Source organism: Saccostrea echinata, unplaced genomic scaffold (assembly GCF_033153115.1).
Source record: "Saccostrea echinata isolate AGI-Se365-2 ecotype Australia unplaced genomic scaffold, CSIRO_AGI_Sech_v1 ptg000040l, whole genome shotgun sequence".
NCBI classification, from domain to species: Eukaryota; Metazoa; Mollusca; class Bivalvia; order Ostreida; family Ostreidae; genus Saccostrea; species Saccostrea echinata.
In genome coordinates, this window is record NW_026889789.1 from 2168966 (window position 1) to 2188803 (window position 19838).

The following is a 19838-nucleotide window of genomic DNA, read 5'->3' on the forward strand; positions in this document are numbered from 1 at the left end:
CATTTTAACAAGTGTTTACAGTTCAGTGTATTTATTATACACAAATGATGACTTGGTAATTATGACATACTAGTAAAGTCCACAGATTGACTTCCAGATTTCAGCTCAAAGGCTTGAAGATTTTTAGTGGCTCTTTCATCATTTTTTTTTTCACTGAATATTTTCATTTTTATTTTCAAGACACTGTTTTTGTTGAGGTCTTTTAGCAGTTTGATGCAATCCAAGAACTCCAAGGGCAATTTAAGAACTCCTGAATTTCTTTCTTACCTGGAAAAAATAAAAATTTAAAAGTTTAAAATATATTCAACTTACATGAAGAAAACTAGTGATAATGTAATAGACCTTTCAGATGTTCCAAAGCATCTACATGTATCTAATTAAAAAATATAAAGTTTGAAGTATTTAGAGTCACTTGTGTTCTGAACAAGGGATATGTGTATTTGACAGACAGATGAATGAATAGACTGATCACTATAGAGCACCTTAGTCTTTTTTCAATAATCTTTATATTAGTGAAAATCAAATAGGAACTAGAGTGTTTCAAGGAATGTATATGTCACCTGCTAGGTATCGTCATTAAAGAGGTAAATAAATCTAAGAGTGGTCAGCTATTAATTTAATACTAGCATGAAGGTTCATGCATTTGCCTGCAAGGAAAAAAAAAGGATCCAAAAGTAAAAGACTGGGATAGAATCTGGCAATCAAAGAAAATATGGTTCCCCAGTCCTCAAATGAATAATTTAATTGAAATTATGAGGAATAACTATTTATCATTTTATTAATACACATGTAGGTGCTTCCAACAATCCTTGGAGGAAAGGAATTTCAGACTGTCTTTACTTTAATTGTCACTTTGTCAGTCAACACGATTCATTGTGGAATACTGATCCCAATGTATTTTCATAGTATTTAAATATAAGTTTGTGTGGTAACTGAATTTCATACAGTTTCAAAGTATAGTATCATGAGCTCAAAAACATATATAAATGCTAATTATCAAAACCCTGCCTCTCAAAATTTTGGAGATATAAGGTGTGACAGACGGACAGACAGACACCAGGTAAAGTGATCTCTAAGTGTCGTTCTGCTCTGCAGTAGACAAAAAAATGAAAGTTGGTCAATTTTTGACCATGTATATCACTTCAGTGATGAAAGGAATGCTGAAGTGGTAAGTCTATCCTAATTATTTGAAAATACGGCAACCCCATTGGTCAGAATATAATACATATGCTATCCAGCCTTAATTTCATTGGCATAAGGCAGCACAAAACACGATTTGATTGGATGGTGCAACTTGTTTTTCTAGGGGGCGCTGTTGCAACCCTGGAAAAGGAAACAGGACTGGGGCTTGCCCCTAGGGGGCACTTACTGACCGGAAGTAAACAAACAACAGAAATAGTAATACACTAGAAATATGTCCATAGGACATGTATGCCCGCCGAGTGTATAGTAATGCAACATGAAATTTTGTGTTAGTGTATGAAGTTTGATGAGAATATCTTGAAAATTTTCTTTAAAATTGAAATTGAAATCTAAAAAAAATGGACATAGATGATAAATTCTCACCAAATTATGTATAGATGCATAGCCTTGGATATCAATATTTTTAAACCATGCAAAATGCAAATTGAATGAAAGTGAGGTCAAGGTCACAGGAAAGGTCAAAAGTTTTTGAAATAGTTGAATAGGTCTTACTAATTATATATGTATCAGCATATTAAGTTTGATAAAAAATATCTTGAATGATTTCTTTAAAACTGAGCTAGTCACAAGCGTGGCGCCATGGTTAGAGCGTCTGCTCTAGAGTCACGAAGTAAGGAGTTGATCCTTATGTCGCAGGTTTGAATCCCACTGTGGGACATGGAGACCAGTCCTTCGGATGAGACCTTATAAACCAAGGTCCCATGTCACAGTAGGTGCTGGCATGAAAAAGACCCCTCACTGCTCAATGGCCATGAGTGCAGAGTATAGGACAGAATTTGCAGCTTTCCACTGGCAAGTGGTGGTGTCTCCATATGAGTGTAAAATTCTCGAGAGGGACTGCAGATTACCTGTAATGATTGACCAAAATCCCTACCAGGCTTTAAACTCTTCATTCTTGACCTGTATTTCGTCAAATAAGATTTTTCCAGTTAATTAAGGTAAAATTACTAATTGTTAAAACTGTAAATAATTTTTTTTTTTTTTTTTTTTTTTTTTTTTTTTACCTGAGCCAGATTTTTACTTTTCTTAAAAGTGTATGTATTTGACTGTTGGTTCCACCTATCTCAAAAAAAATGATCTGTAAAAGTAAATGTTAGAAATCATAATCTGTTCTCTATCTACTATAATCATGAGAAAAGGTGGTGAAAATTAACAGATGGAGATAAAATCAGCAGTCATATTAAAGGCTTTTTTCAATAATCAATTTATTAGTGAAAATCATAAAAGTATTAGGCAAAAAGGAAAAATAAATGTTGTCATTAATTAACCTTGCATATCTCTACAATTTTCTGATTAGAAAATTATACCCGATAGATGCAATATAATCACCCTTTGCCTGCCCCTAAATTAAATTATGAAATTTTGATAGATTTTGATCTAGTAAGCAATTATTTAAAAAAAAGGTTCTTTTAGAGGTGCCTAGGGTCGAAATTCATAGAAAAAAAACTACAAAAAACGTGAAAACCTATTTCTATCATACTGGTTTATATTTATTACAAATGTCCTCATAGTCAGCATAGCCCAGAACGATAGACCGCAGACTCTCACCATGAATATTTTTAGTGTCCTGGTTCAAAACCATTTGTTGGCACATTTTTATTTTTTCAAACTTTTTACCTGTATAAACACTAAAGAACGAGTGCACTTATGGGCCCCGGTAAAATGTGAAAAAATGAAGGATTAAATTAAGCATAATTTTCCATCTCAGATCATTAATTGATATCTAAACCATAAAATTCAACAAATTTTATCGCTGAAATTCTTGAATATACAAAGAGCAAAGCCATACAATGTGGTAGGGGTCAGTCGACATTCGTGATTTTCTATAGTAAATCGAGGACGGTCATTCATTTCAAAGCTTTTGTTTATTGTCAGCCTAACATTGTACAAACTTGTGCGATTGACAAAAAATGCATTATACATTTAGAAAACTTGTGTGAAAGTAGGAAATTTGTACATGATTAGGCTTGTACTTAAAATATTAAAAATGTATGAAAAGTTCAATGTTTTTCCTATAACAAGCAAGAGCTATTTACCTGTATGACCTATGTTGAACCCACCCATGGAATAAATTATTTAAAATACTGGTAGTCACGTGAGTTCTACCCAGGTAAACATTCCTCAAAGATGCTCACTGTAAAACATAACCACGTTTTGTATCATTATATCGAAGTCAAGCCGCATAGAGAAGTTTGTATGTATTTGGTTTTAGGAACACGGGATGGTTAGGAGAGTAAAGTGTCGTTAAAATGTCATCATAAATAAAAGTGTCAAACATTTTTAACATTCATGCAAGACAATGGTACTGGTATTGAAAGCCACCTAAATACACTTTTTTTCATAGAGCAGACTTTTTTTCATTTTAAAATTTAAAGGAACTAATGTTAATACTTATTGTATTATTTCAAATGCAAGCATGCAAATTTCTTAGTTTGATCACTAATGAATACAGGTATCTATACAACTTCATTCAATTTTTTTCTCGGGTAAAATAGCACAAGAAGTATCATTCGGCAAACACACCTGTCAATGATCCACCATCAGATTGTTCAAGTGTCTGATTTAAATGTCTCCTCCCCTTGATTTAAATAAACGAAACTCAAAATAGGTTCGGTACGACTTTTCCGGATTTGGGGCATCTATAGGCATTTAAAAAACTTCATTTGTTTCAAATCCATGCTGATTTAGGTGATGTTTTAATGTGATTTTAATTAGAAATGTCCACTTGTGTTTAACTATTACCAAAAGAGAACAATTTGGTAATACATTCTAAAGTAATATGGCACTGAAAAAGGGCCCATTAAGCATTGCTTAAGTGCACTTGTCCTTTGATTTTTTAATACAGGCTTCTGCATTTTACTTAATATATTTTCTTCCTTAAATGCATGTTTGGTGTTGATATAAAAGACATCTATGGAAATGCAGATCATAAATTCTCTTTAACTAAACGCAATCAACCAGAACTAAACCTCATTGTAAGCACACTTTGTTCGAGGACATGAATCATTCACTTTGTGTTACTCGATACTGCAGGTGTCATGAAAAAAAATCATGCCGAGCAATAATTGCTGTGTTTGCCTTTCAAGAATATAATGACGTGTAATAGTACTGTTGTGCCAGTGGGAGAGATACTGTTCTATGCAGAGTAGATGCAGTTCATTCCTCGGGAAAAATGTGTGCATTGGCGATATGTTATGCTAAAAATGCATGAGGGTTTTCAGATAAGAAAAGAATGTGGTAAGGTCAGTTAAGGTTTTATGTCCCATTGCCATTACTCAGTCAGACATCAAGAATGACCCTCAAACAAAGGATGTATCAATCTGTAAATGCTGAGGTAGGATCACATGAACACACAGTTGAGTAGAATGAAATATATCGAGATAACAATCAGTATTCAAGCTCAAAAGCCCATCAAAAAATACAAAATAGGAGCAGAGCAAATACGGACCTCCAAAACATCAGAGGTGGGGTCAGGTGCCATGGAGGAGTGAGCATCCCCTGCAGACCAGTCACACCCGCTGTGACGTGCTCCTTGTCACAACTGGGAAACAATAGAAAAATCCATACACAATTCAGTGTGTAAATAATGGCCTAACAGTAAGTATGAAAAACGTCAGTCAGCATTTTACTTAATGATAAATTGTATTTGCTGACAAGGTCATTGTATCGACCATAGAACTTACAAAATGATGACTTTAAACAAGACTGCTGATATTCTTGTTTCAGCAATTTGTTTGTCAATAACTTACCTCCTTTTAAAAATTGTTCATACATAGAAGATGCTCTTGCGTATCGAATCAACTGAGAGATATAAACCCCATATGCAGGTGATGAAGGTATATTGCTGAATAAGTAAGGGAAGTTGACGATTGAAAAGTTAAAGTCATCGCGTTTATCATAAAGCTTGGTTGTTAGATTACCATTAATGTAGAACTAAAGCAATACATGAGAAACAAGAAACTACACACATGTGACCTAAAGTCAGTGACCGGAACATATATCGGTAAGCTTTTTCTAAAGACTGAAACCAATATTGGTCCTATAGGTCATCTCATATTTTTCACTAGAAGTGTTCCTTTGATATACTATATTTTACTTAATTTCTATAGACTTACTATATCCTGAAAAAAAAAAGGAAAACAGGAACTACCTGTTTAAATGACCCCGACCACCGAGGTTAATCTAAAGTTTGTCCCTGCCTACCTGAAAAACAGACTGCCTCGGGCAGTCAGTAATTTCCAACTCTGGTTATGAGATGCTAAATGTTTAATATTTACAATTAAATGCTTATATTTACATTTTTAAATTCATGATAGATTGAGAAAGTCGATAAAATCATTTCTATATTATGTCTGTATACTGTATAGGGGGAAAATAACTCGCGGTATTAATATTCGCTATATTTACGGTGTGAATAAATCCGTGAATTCAAGAAACAGTGAATAAGTTTTCAATAACCTACATGTTATATTTGGAAATTTGAGCACAGACTACGATAGGTAAATATACGTGCAGTGCATTTCAGTAATTACGAGTAGTACTTGTCATTCAATTATTTTAATTATCACGCTTGACATTAATTTAGATCACCCAGCAGATAATAACCTGTACTTGTAAAAAAAAAAAACTGTTTTAATAGCCAACGCTACATGTTTCATCAATCAAAACACTAGGGTCATGGGTTTTGAATACCCGTACGTAACTATGTTACGACATGTATTTGTTACCTGCATTATCATGTTTTTATCAACATTTTGGTTTTAAAAAACCATTCAAATAACTATCGAACTTGCTGATTTATATATAAATCTACCATTGTTCGTGAAGTGAATACATAATGCTGATTAATGCCTTCTAGCTATGCTATGGATTAAACAGATATAGACATTGAAGGGAGGTACATGTAATCTTAGTTATATACCGATTCCGCGAATTCAACAAACCGCGATCGTTTCAGAGGAGAGAAAAACATGAAAATTACAACCCCTGAAATTAATCCCCTATACAGTACTTCAACCGAGAAATTAGTTGAAACTGGTTCCAGAAAAGAAGCTGAAAATGTTCAATAGTTTACAAACAATACTTGACACATGATGACTGAACAAGAACAGATAGCAATAAGGAATTTAAATTACTCAGATGAATTATAACCTGTTCAATCTTAGATCCATCTTTTTTCTAATACGAGGGTTGATCCAAAAGTTCATGGAATTTAATTATTTCTAAAATTTTATTGTGATTTGATGAAAGCAAACAATAGGCATATTTATAATATAGAGTCATTATGCAACAATACTGAAAAATTTCACCACGTTCCAATTACCAATAAGGTCACATGAGCTTTCTGAACACTGATAGTTGTAAAATGCGGGGGAGACTTCGGCGTAACGTCAAGTTAAGTATGTCGTGTCATGTTATAGGAGCATCTCACCCTCATGTTCAATTCAACTAAGTAATTCTACAGAATATTCTGCCTTTTTCTCCTTTTTTCTCTCAAGAAAAGCCTGGGTATCCACCAATCGACTTATCTTTATATTACACTCATATTTCAAAAATACTCCCCATCTTTCCATATGATGTTCCAATTGCAGTAGCAAAGTCAAGCATAGTACGTCAGCGGTCAACATCCAACAACCCTTAATTTGTCTATGAGAAAAACAGACCCTCCAAAAGCAGCCACACCTTTAATCAACCTCCTTGGAAGTTCTATTGTTCTTAAATTTCTCACGCCACTGGAAAATTACTTGCTAAATGCATTTTTCTCCAGCCTGTATCAGTAGTATACCCCTTTAAGTCAGAGTGTTCCTAAGATTTTAACAAAACTTATAACTTGACTGAAATGCGACGTTCTCTAACAATTAAAAGATGAACAAGAAATCATCAACTAATAATCTAAATATCAAGTTAAATCAGTAAAACTCTCACAGACAGGTATATTAGTGGTCAAGCAATCGTAATAATGACAAAATTCTCATTTTATTTGCCACTTAGCGCAGGTTTTTTCTTATATCACGTATTAAGAATTAAAATGATAATGAACGAGTAAATGTCTCCCCTGCATTTTAAAACATCCTTTGCTATGGCAACTGCCATAGAGTTACTATCATTAATATTTAAAATATTTTTTTATTAAAAAAATTCAACAAGTGTCTATACTCTTATTTGTAATTTTCAACCACTTTCACTAATAAATAAATAAAATAAGAAGAAATTCCATGAACTTTCGGATCAATCCTCGTACATGTCAGTCATTAAATTTATATAATATACAGTATGCATAAGGGAGACCAAATGTATTATTACTGCATTAAGGAGACCAACCACTATCCATATGTAAATCAGTATTCAACCACTTTCACTAATAAAAAAATAAAATATGAAGAAATTTCATGAGCATTTGGATCAACCCTCGTACATGTCAGTCATTAAATTTACATAAAATACAGTATGCATAAGGGAGACCAAATGTATTATTACTGCATTAAGGAGACCAACTACTCTCTACATGTAAATCAGTATTCAACCGCTTTCACTAATAAATAAAAAAAATATGAAGAAATTAGTGATGAGACATCAGTTAATTTTCATAATTGATCATCGGTTGGAATCGGTGACTGCTTCTGATGCGATTTCACCGATTATAATCAGATTTCTTCATAGTTTTGTATACAAAAAGCAGACTATTACAATAATTTCATTTATTTCTTTAACATGAATATATAAAATACATAATATATTATTTTCTTTGTTGTTTTGCTTCTTTTACACTTTCTAGACCTAAAAATATTTACAGTGGACACCCAACATGGCTGCCTAGAGGCAGAAAACGAACTTCAAAAAGTTGTGGGGGGGAATTGATCACTCTATATTTAAGGTAAATGTTGACTAAGTTGCATATTTTATATATCAAATAAAAGATACAATTAATATTTTTTGAATAAAAAGAATCAGCTGATTGATCAAACCAAAGAGCAAACACAGATTTGGCAGAAAAAAAAATTCACCCGGGGGTAAATTGAATGGGTCGGTCGGGTTATTACAGGAAACAAAAATAATTTTTTTTGAGGCCCTATATATGCATCTTCGATTCTTAATCACCTCTGCTTCGTGCTAGTTGGCTAGTAACAGATGCAGATGCCATTTTCTTTCATTAAGAAGAAATAAATTTTAAACCAGAAATGGATAATTCCGGAATGTATTGTATTAGAAGTATGTTTCCGATGATCGATTATGAAAAACTATAATCGATCATCGGAATCGGTAGCATTTTTTTGTCGACAATCGATGTTTTCTGATTATTGGAACAACACTAGAAGAAATTCCACGAACTTTTGGATCAACCCTCGTACATGTCAGTCATTAAATTTATATGATATACAGTATGCATAAGGGAGACCAAATGTATTATTACTGCATTAAGGAGACCAACCACTATCCACATGTAAATCAGTATTCAACCACTTTCACTAATAAATAAATAAAATATGAAGAAATTCCATGAACTTTTGGATCAACCCTCGCACATGTCAGTCATTAAATTTATATAATATACAGTATGCATAAGGGAGACCAAATGTATTATTACTGCATTAAGGAGACCAACTACTCTCCACATGTAAATCAGTATTCAAAACTTGAGATTTTAATACCCTAATAATTTACATGTTTAGTTACATGAACTAAATCTATTTACCTTTGTCATAACGCAAGAACTGTTTTACATTCAGCCAACTTTAACATTACACATGCATACAGTGTATGTCATGCATTAGGAAGACCAGATGCATTATTTCAACATTAAAGAAACCAACTACAATGGAACAATTAGACAGTATTCCAAAATGTTCATTCCAATACCATAGTAATTTCCCTTAATTTGTTTGTATTTAGATGACTTAAATCAATTTATCTCAGCCAGAATTGGAACAAAAAAACTAATCATAAAAGTGGCCAAACACATGAACAGACAGATGGACATGATGATTCCTATCCTTATATACACCCAAAGTTGCCAAAGTAGAGCAGATGCAGTGGTTAGAGCGTCTACTCTAGAGTCGCGGAGAAAGAAGCTGATCCTTACATCGCGAGTTTGAATCCTACTGTGGGACGTGGAGACCCGTTCTTCAGATGAGACAGAGGTATTAACCGAGGTCCCGTGTCGCAGTAGGTGCTGGTACGATAAAGATCCCTCACTGCTCAATGGCCGTAAGTGCTGAGTATAGGACAAAATTTTGCAGCTCTCCACCGACAAGTGATGGCGTCTCCATATGAGTGAAAAATTCTCAAGAGGGACATTAAACAACAAACACTATACACCCAAAACTTTGTTTGCAGAAGATTTTGTGATACATGCTTTACAAGTATACATATTGTTCATAAGGGAATAAAAATGCTATAATATATCATTAAGGAAAGCAACTGAAATTAAATGTGCACTTCTAATTGAACTAAACAAAATTACCCTTTGTCAGAATGTAGATTTATAAACAGGAAGGCTGTTTTTCTTCATTTTTTCCATGTCAGATTCAGACTGTTCTTGAAAAAAATCTGGCATACACCCTGTAAAAGTGAACAGTGCAGATAATAAAGAGCTTCTAAATAAACTGCATAATATTTAAATGATCCACTTAAAAGGGATAACAAATGCATTTAACTCCATCAAGGAGACCAACTGATATCCATATATATATAAATCAGTACATGTATTTTAATTGTGATATTTTAATATCCTAGTAATTTACATGTTTAGTTTCATGAAATAAATCTATTTACCTTTGTCCAATGACCAATGAGCACAAGCACTGATTTTTCCTCTTTTTTCTTAACGGAATCACCAGGGCCAGTCTGCGGTCCATATGATTCTGGCATATGTACACTCTGTAAAATGCATATTTATACCATGTACAGGCATATGAACAATATTTCTATACTACATACATGCATCATTAAACTTAATAATCTTTTTTTTCCAAAATTCATTATTCATAGTGTTTTGCTGTTAGCAAAATTCAACAAAAACTATACCGTATATATACTTGCCTATAAGGTGGTTCACCTATAAGTCAGTTGTATTTTTTGAGGTTATTTTGGAGGGATTTGCTATTGACCCGCTTATAAATCGGTACAACTTTTTGCCAGAATCAATTGACAATTTCAAATCAATGCTCTGATGTTTTAACCTGGTTTCAAAATACTAATCTTTTTATGACTCACCTATAAGCTGGACATAGAGTATATACAGTACCTGCATTATACATGCATTAGGAAGACCAAATGCATTATTGCAATATTAAAGAGACCATTGTGGCAAATGAAATCAATGTATGAATTGTATTCAAAACTGCGGGTGTACTAATTTGTCTGAAGTATATCATGATATAATGTGATACACAAAGACTTTAACAGGATATGTACATATACCCACATGCCTAAATGTAACAACAGGAATTATCGTTCTACAATAATTTATTGAAATTGCCAATATGAATAAACAAAAGCAAACTTTGTTTCAATTGTATGAACTTTAAGTTTTCTTTTTACACCACGGTCAGATAATCTAACTATCCCCCCTGGTTGGCTACCGGGTCCTTCGTTAGACTGCCTTATCGGACATGATATTTACTGAAGATTTGATTTTTGGAACTGACTTTTATACTCAAAATAATGTCTTTAATTGTTTAATTTCTTGAGTTCAATATCACTTTGATGTGTTCAGTGTTTACTTTGATATGTAATGATGTGTATAAGCGTGTATTTTCGATAATTTAAAATTCTAGTACAGTAATCGTCCCCAAGCCGCTGTTTCATTATCGTGTCATAGTATCTCTGAGAGTGCATTTTATTAACACCTCCAAATCACCTGGCCTGCGTAATTAAATTTAACAACCAAAAACAACAGCTTAGGACTAATAAGGTGTGATTATAAGCAATGGTCCCATGAAGCCTGTGCTAGACCTAACGGAAACGTTCAACAGACCGTAAAATTAGCATAATGGGATTATTGTGTACTAAGGTGTGAATTCAGCGGAGCAAGAATTTGTTGGACTTCGAGATAACGCATGTGTTTATAGCACTTGGGACCGTAAATCTACTTCGAGATAAGCGAGGTATTCGAGATTTCCGTGTTCAAGATACCGGGGTTTTTTAAAATCATAAATATAATAAAAACGGCCGGGACTGTTGATTCACTTCGAGATATCCGTGGTCGAAAACCATACCGGTGTTCGAGATACCGAAGTTTACCTGTATATCGATACATATCTAGATTAATGAATATATCGTATCAAAAACAAGAGGCTCATGGGCCACAACGCTCACCTGAGCACATTGGCTAGGAAAAAGCACAAATCACTTCAGTATTGAAAAGTTTAAAGGGGAGGGGGCTTGGATTTTGAACTACCTGAGGATGCTACCATATCAATATAACAAATGGCTTTACTGTTCTTGAGCAGAAGATTTTTAAAGATTTTTTTCCTATATATTCCCTTGTTAGAAATTTGATCCCCCATTGTGGACCCTCCCTAACCCCCCCCCCCATCATTTGAACAAACTTGAATCTACACTACCTGAGGATGCTTCCATATCAATATGACTAAACATGGCTTTTCTGTTGATGAAAAGATTTTTTCCTATATATTCCTATGTAAAAGTTTGATCCCACATTGTGGCCCCACCCTACCCCTGGGGTTTATGATTTGAACAAACTTGAATCTACACTACCTGAAGATGCTTCCATATCAATATGACAAAACATGGCTTTGCTGTTCCTGAGGAGAAGATTTTTCAAGTCTTTTTCCCTATATATTCTTATGTAAAACTATGATCCCCCATTGTGGCCCCACCCTACCCCCAGGGGTCATGATTTCAAAAAACTTGAATCTACACTACCTGAGGAAGCTTCCATATCAGTATGACAAAACATGACTTTGCTGTTCTTGAGAAGAATATTTTTGAAGTTTTTTCCTATGTATTCCTATGTAAAACTTTGATCCTCAATTCTGGCACCACCATAACCCTGGGGGTCATGATTTGAACAAAGTTAAATCTACACTATCTGAGAATGCTTCCATATCAATATGACTTAACAAGGCTTTGCTGTTCTTGAGAAGAAGATTTTTCAATTTTTTTTCTGTATATTCCTATGTAAAACTTTGATCGCCCCTTGTGGCCCCACCCTACCCCGAGGGGTCATGATTTGATACAAACTTGAATCTTCACTACCTGAGGATGAATCCACATCAATATGACTAATTGTGACTTTGTTGTTCTTGAGAAGAAGATTTTTCAAGATTTTTTTCTACATATTTCTATGTAAAATTTTGATCCCCCATTGTGGCCCCACCCTACCCCTGGGGGTCATGATTTGTACAAAATTTAATCTACACTACCTGAGAATGATTCCATATCAATATGACTAATTGTGGCTTTGTTGTTCTTGAGAGAAAGGTTTTTAAAGATTTTTTTCTATAAATTCCTATGTAAAATTTTGATCCCCCATTATGCCCCCCCCCGGGGGTCATTATTTTGTACAAACTTGAATCTACACTACCTGAGGATGCTTCCATATAAATTATGACTAATTGTGGCTTTGTTGTTTTTAAGAAAAACAATTTCAAGATTTGTCCTACATATTTCTATGTAAAACTTTGATCCCCCATTGTGGCCCCACCCTACCCCTGGGGGTCATGATTTGAACAAACTTGAATCTGCACTACCTGAGGATAATTCCATATCAATATGCCTAATTGTGGCTTTGTTGTTCTTGAGAAAAAGATTTTTAAAGATTTTTCTATATATTCCTATGTAAAACTTTAATCCCGCCTTGTGGCCCCATCCTACCCCTGGGGGTCATGATTTGAACAAACTTGAATCTACACTACCTGAGGATGATTCCATATCAATATGACTAATCGTGGCTTTGTTGTTCTTGAGGAGAAGATTTTTAAAGATTTATTCCTATATATTCCTATGTAAAACTTTGATCCCCCATTGTGGCTCCACCCTACCCCAGGGGGTCATGATTTGAACAAACCTGAATCTACACTATGTAATGAAGGTCTCACCTAAGTTTCAACTTTTACAGCCCAGTGGTTCTTGAGAAGAAGATTTTTAAAAGATACTACTAAATTTTCACTAATTCTTAATTATCTCCCCTTGAAAGAGGGTGTGGCCCTTCATTTGAACAAACTTGAATCCCCTTTACCCAAAAATGCTTTGTGGCAAGATTGGTTGAAATTGGCCCAGTGGTTCTTGAGAAGAAGATGAAAATGTGAAAAGTTTACAACAACAACAACAAAGACGACAACGACGACAGACAACGGACAAATTTTGATCAGAAAAGCTCACTTGAGCCTTTGGCTCAGGTGAGCTAAAAATAACTTAATTCCAATACATTTTGGGTAGGCAGTTTTTTTATGTAGTTCTGTGAAAAACTTGGGAATTTCAATCACCAAAGATTATATTTACTGGTAGCTGTTTTGAATTAAAACTGATCAAAAATGACATAATCATTAAGGAGGTAGCACATCTTAAATGATTATTACAAAATCATAAGAATACATAGACAACTTTACTTAACATGTTGATTTTACAGTCAAGAAAAGTTTGAATTTGAAGTGTAATTTTTAAAGACGGTGAGACAAAAAATTAAAAATGGGTAAAAAACAATTATTATTTTTATAAAATTCATGCATAATGATTTATAAGACTTTTTTGACAGAATTGTTAAAGAATTCAATATATTGCATATCGCATTAAAAAATGTCTTTCTTTTTTTTTTTTTTTTTTTTTTTTTTTTTTTTTTTTTGCTCAACACACAGCCCTAGCAAAAATGATATACAACAAGGACTTTGATTGGATTATTAACATTCATTCGATTGATCATAATTATTAACTGTTATTGCACTTTCATTTTCAAAATGTTGTTAGGTACATTGTTTGTTCACTCTTTTGCATTGATATTATGATTTATAAAAGAGTATTTTAGCAGAAAAAATTATCAATTTACCTTTCTTGGAATAAAGACATGTTGACCCTTGAGCTGAGATTTTCTCTCTTTCCATAGATTTGTTACACTGGGGTCCACATGATTCTAGCAGAGACCCTGTAAAAAAGGACTTAACTATGGAAAAGCATGAAGAATATATGCCTATTATACATATCTTAAATTCTAATGAAAACAATGTTTTTTAATTAAGATTCATATATTTCTAATGATTGACATAATACAAATTCAAAATAAAATATGCATGTCTATATTATACACTGTACCTTAAGCAGACCAATTGCATTATTACATCCTTCAGGAGACCAACTTAAATCAATGTTTGAGAACTACTTGTGAGAACAATAAATTTGTCTACTTTACAGTACTAAATGTACATGGAATCTATAGGATGATGTTACTTTAATTGACCTGCCTTAGTTCAACACAGTAATCTAACAAAGAAATTGAGCCAAAACAACATTTTAAGACTTTTTGAACAGTGCATGTTTCTATCATTTCAAAACCATTACCAGTAAAAATGCTAACACAGGAAAATGATGACAATTAATTAATATTGTACTTTCAGGTATATTAGATGAATTAATCTGATTCGTCAAGAAACATTTGTTAAAAAGCACTATTATCCGCTGAATAATGAAGCCACGCCCAGTGTCACAACAGTCAACATTGCTTAACGACGGGTGATATTCCAAAAAATAGTGACTGCGCAGATTTATGCACTCAAGGTTCACTATTATTTGTATTTGTATAAAGCATTCAGTAGAATATAATAAATATTGCATGTAGTTGAGTGTAATATTGAAAATTTTCACCCCTCGAAAACCAAATACATCAAAAAGGGGATGGGTTTCTTTTCCAACTTCTACATAGTTTTGCCCCTGCAAAAACTGGTATAGACCTTGGAAATGTTTAAACGGGCTAAGAGAAATCAAATGCATCAAGAGTACTTAATTGTTTTAACCCAAGTTACATGCCAAAAAAGATTCAGAGAGACGTCACATAAAGTTAACGTTGATTTGAACTGAAGTTAGGGTGTCAAAAGTCATTCACATCCAAAAGTGACATTGATCATGTGTGGTAGATAATAAACACCTATGAGCTAAATATGCTGCCATAATCAAGTGAGGATCTTTCCCTAATCCTATATATAAATCCATTTACAACATTATATGCACTTAAGCAGCTGTTTATGACATTGTAAAATTATATAAACAAGACCGCTTTATATAATTTATATCAATTTATATAATTTTATCAAGATAAGTGTATGGGGTAGAGGGAGCAGACATTGAGAATCAATGTTGTCGGACCTCATGAAACTAAACTAACAGTCTTCCAAATAACCCGGGAGTCCAATGCCAGGGACCTGTTAAATTTGCAGCCGGGCATGTAAAAATTGCCAAATTACATGTCTGAAGAGGGCATATGTGAATCTTCTTTCATCATACAATCTTTACTTGCCATTTATTCTGTCCTACCCCCATTATTCGCTTAAACGTTGCTATATGTAATGTCGATGGATTGCCTGTCTACATTCTCAATACGACCTGTCAAATGATTGTCAATCTGATCATTGAAGTGGTTAGTTTAACCTATTTGTTTTCTCGAAGTTGCTTGCTAAATTACGAGATGTTCATCAATGCCACATACTGTGGCAGTACAGTCATGATCCCATTTCTGAAATTCAGTTCAGCTAAACCGGCCAACAAATGACCAGCATGCAACTCAAAAGTTATTTATGAACAAAAACACTTTAGAAAATGGCAATCACAGACCATGGTTGGTTTACGACGCTGAAAAAATTAATATAAAACCTTTATACCTAATGGGTTTTTTTGTTGCACAATACTGGTAAATGTAAGAATTTTGAGTAGGACATGTACAAATTTGAACGGGCTGGGTAAAAATGATAGGTCTACATGCCCGAAGGGCATATGCTGAAAAAGAATTGTTGTGAAGACTGAACTAAAGCGACAGCGCCAGGTGATCATATAAAGTCCCCTTTATTACATAATAATTTGGCAAATTATCAACACATCAAGCTAAAATTTCCAACATATCTTAACGGTGAGAATTTTTATTTTTTAAGTTGAAACCTCGTGACATGTGAAAAAAATGAAATTTGTATCACATCTAAAGTCTTAAAATGTATCAAGGTAATTTTTGATACAAAGGATGATGTGACATAACTACTATCTGGGGCCCCTATTTCTACGACGAATTATATTTAATCTACAACAATTTTGATAGTTTTCACACATGAGTGAATAAATACGACGCCTTTTGAATAGTTTCAATAGTTCCGACAAATTTTAATTATAAGGATTACTGCATTATATATGATTTTTTTTTACCCTATGACAGCAAAATTCGGCCTGGTTTGTGACAATAGGTTCTTTTATGAAAAGAAAATAGGCGGGTCTTAGTACAATAGAGGGATATGCATGTTTGAGGAATCTACCTTATATGGCTATTGTTATTATCTCGCACATAGTCGCTTACCGAGAACAATTGTCCAATCCGATGACAGAATGACAAAACATGCTGGTTTACTATATGTTTACATTTTATCACAGGCACGTGGTGTAGGTCAATTTACACAATATCTCTACTACATTTCAAACTTTTAATGGTCAGCCAAGGCTATTTATACATAATAATACGCATGGAACCGCAGTGTTTACCGTTTAGGGTCAAGAATGAAACTTCTATTCACTGATTCTCGGGAATACGTTGTAGACCTAGCGAATTGCCCACCGAACGCTTTACAAAACTTGTAACTATGTATATTTATAAATCAATTGTTTGTAAATGTGAACTGGGAAATTGTAGATCCGTGTCTAATCTGTGACTCAAATGCATAAAAAATGTTTATCGGAAAGCAGGTTAAAAAATCCAATCTTTTTTCCAAGCATAAAATGTCCTTAATATTTTTGTGGTACTCACAAGTTATGCAACTCATTTAGCTGATTGGTCAGTTAGAAAGTATCACCAGTTCCTCGATTAGCATATGAATTTATTCTTACGTCAGAAAAAATAGTTTCGTCGATCTGTTCATAATGGAAAAGGCCAGCTAGATTTTACATTTTTTTTAAAAACAACATGTGAGCGCAGTAAGGTACATTTTTCTCCTTTCACATATAGGTAGATTTCAATAAAAGACAGTGACCAGCCAAAGGAGAAAAATGTACCTACTTGCGCTCGTATATTTTAAGGGCTTCAAAGAGTGGGGCGGGGCCAAAATTCAATGGGAATTGGATGTAAACATGGTACCCCTACTCAAAAGAAAGACATATATCTTCCAAATCATGATTCTATTTTCGGTAAAAGTAGTATTTTATGAGGGTATACATATCAGTGATTAAATGCATGCAAAAATTAGAGTAAAATTTAGATATTTAATTTTTTGTCAATTTAATGGGGGCCGTATGTCACATCATCCTTTGCGATTGGGGTTATAAATGAAGGATAAAACCAGAGACCTCGGAATGGAATACTTGGAAGTCTCTGGTTTTATTCTACCCCCAACTGGAAGATGTATCCCATCTAAAGTCTTAAAATGTATCGAGGTAATTTTCGTGGAATAAATGAGTGCTTTACAATAAAGAGACTCGACCAGAGACATCTGAAACGATTTATTTGACAAGAAAAAAGTCTCTTGAAGCGAACGATGTCATTTTAAAGTAGGTTAATGATTGATAATGATACATGAACAAAATATGAGCTTGAAGCGGGGGTGCCTGAAATTGAGTTAGATACCTTGTGGTAAAAATAAGTAGGGGTGCACCGTATATGAAACAAGTGCCTGTGATTGATAGTCTGAAATTTCTCTTCACCTAAATATTAAAAGCTTGCAGTGATCGCTATAAATCTATACAACAGTCAAGTTACATACGATAAACTAACATAAAAACAAGATTACAACAGTCATGATTACAGAAGGTATATTTTGAAGACTCTAGGTCAGTAGGTGAATGTAAACAGGTAAACACACGTGGGACAGTCACCGCAAATATGAACCACAAAACGACTTATAACATTAAAATGTAAATATTCATCTGCACACAGATTTTTGCATAATAATAATAATTTTTAAAAAGTGTAAATTAAAATATAAAATAAACAAACCTCAAACCTTGTAACAAGGCTTGTTTCCCTACAATCTTATTCTGGTTCTCTGTCACTGAAAATGCAGGGAACCAGGCTGCGTTATTAACTCGTACACAGATTTGTTGATACGAATAAACCTATAAACATATATACGAAATAAAATATTATCATAAAAAATGAAGAATTTCAAATTGCTTGAAAAATTATCTTTATGTAGTTTATAATAAATGGTTGTAATTGTTTATTAATTTCTATCTATCCATTAAAATTTGATACGTATATCAGCTTAATATGTATCCGTCTGAACAATTATTGTTATTACACTCCCTGTCACATCTTCATAGTTAAGCCTGTAAACATGGTAAGTAGGAATCAATTTCAGTTGAAGGGGACCAAAACCAAACAATTTTCAGTTTCATTTGGTGGGGAGGGGGGGGGGTATAAATTTTATCTCTGTCACTGAACTGCTGAAAATAATGAAGGGAACTAGGCTGCGACAATGATTTGTTGACTGAATTAAAATACGAAATAAATTATCATACATACGAAATAAAATAATTTCATGAAAAAATGAAGAATTTCCAATTGCTTGAAAAAAAGAAGCTTTTCATGTATGTGATTTACAATAAATGGTTGTACTTTTATATTTTCTATATATCCATTAAAATTTCACAGTATCAGTATTTCACTATTTGTAAACATTAACAATAATATTAAATAAATGTTACACTCACTGTGGCTTTGACTGAGTTACTGTCACATCTTCATAATTAAACGAGAATATTCCCTTCCGTAAATATTGCTATATACACCTGAACTGTTACCAATTAATCTTTCTTTGGTGAAAGAAAACCTCAGGGATGGAGAATAGGCCCGTACGTAATTTAGTTGGGGGGGGGGGGGGTGAGCACAACCAAACAACATTTTTCGGTTTCAGGTTGGGGGAGGCTACAAACCAAAAATTTTTTAATTAGCAAAAGAAAAATACATTATCAGAGGTTATTATTGAGGGGGCCCAAAAGCAAAAGAAAAATAGATGATCAGAGGTTATTATTGAGGGGGCCCAAGCATAAAGGAGCAATGTTTTCTATAGTGTACCTAAATTTCAGCAAAATTACAGGGGGCCTGCCCCCCCCCCCCGTTCCTTCAGCCATGTATTGTATCAAATCTGCTTCACCCTGATTCAGATTTTTTTACAGCATATATTATATTCTATTAGCAGAGGACCATATTATATTAATAAACAATTATTAAATTACAGCTATTTTTTTTCCTACAGGGTCTGTTTCATTTATACTATATCATGATGATCATGTCCTGCATGATGTTTACAGAAAGTTTAATTTAAATTTTTAAGCTCGAAATAGCTGCGTCAACTTGCGAGACTATTTTTTCAACGTTTGGCCTAATCTTTAAATATTTAATTTGTTTGTGGACTTCCATAAAAGAATTAAAAAATATAGGGGCCTATCATTTAACTTTATTTCGAATTTCCTTCAGGATTTTATATACCGAACTA

At 33.5% G+C, this 19838-nt stretch overlaps 1 long non-coding RNA gene across 1 annotated transcript; it reads right to left on the minus strand.

Annotated features, from left to right (window-relative positions):
- Positions 1-3: 3 nt before the first annotated feature.
- LOC133200449 (uncharacterized) lies at positions 4-18503 on the minus strand. The gene is made up of 5 exons (XR_009722945.1): positions 18338-18503; positions 14210-14305; positions 9976-10080; positions 9665-9762; positions 4-267 (listed from the first exon to the last, which is right to left on the minus strand). It is a non-coding gene; the product is annotated as an uncharacterized LOC133200449 (long non-coding RNA).
- Positions 18504-19838: the final 1335 nt, after the last annotated feature.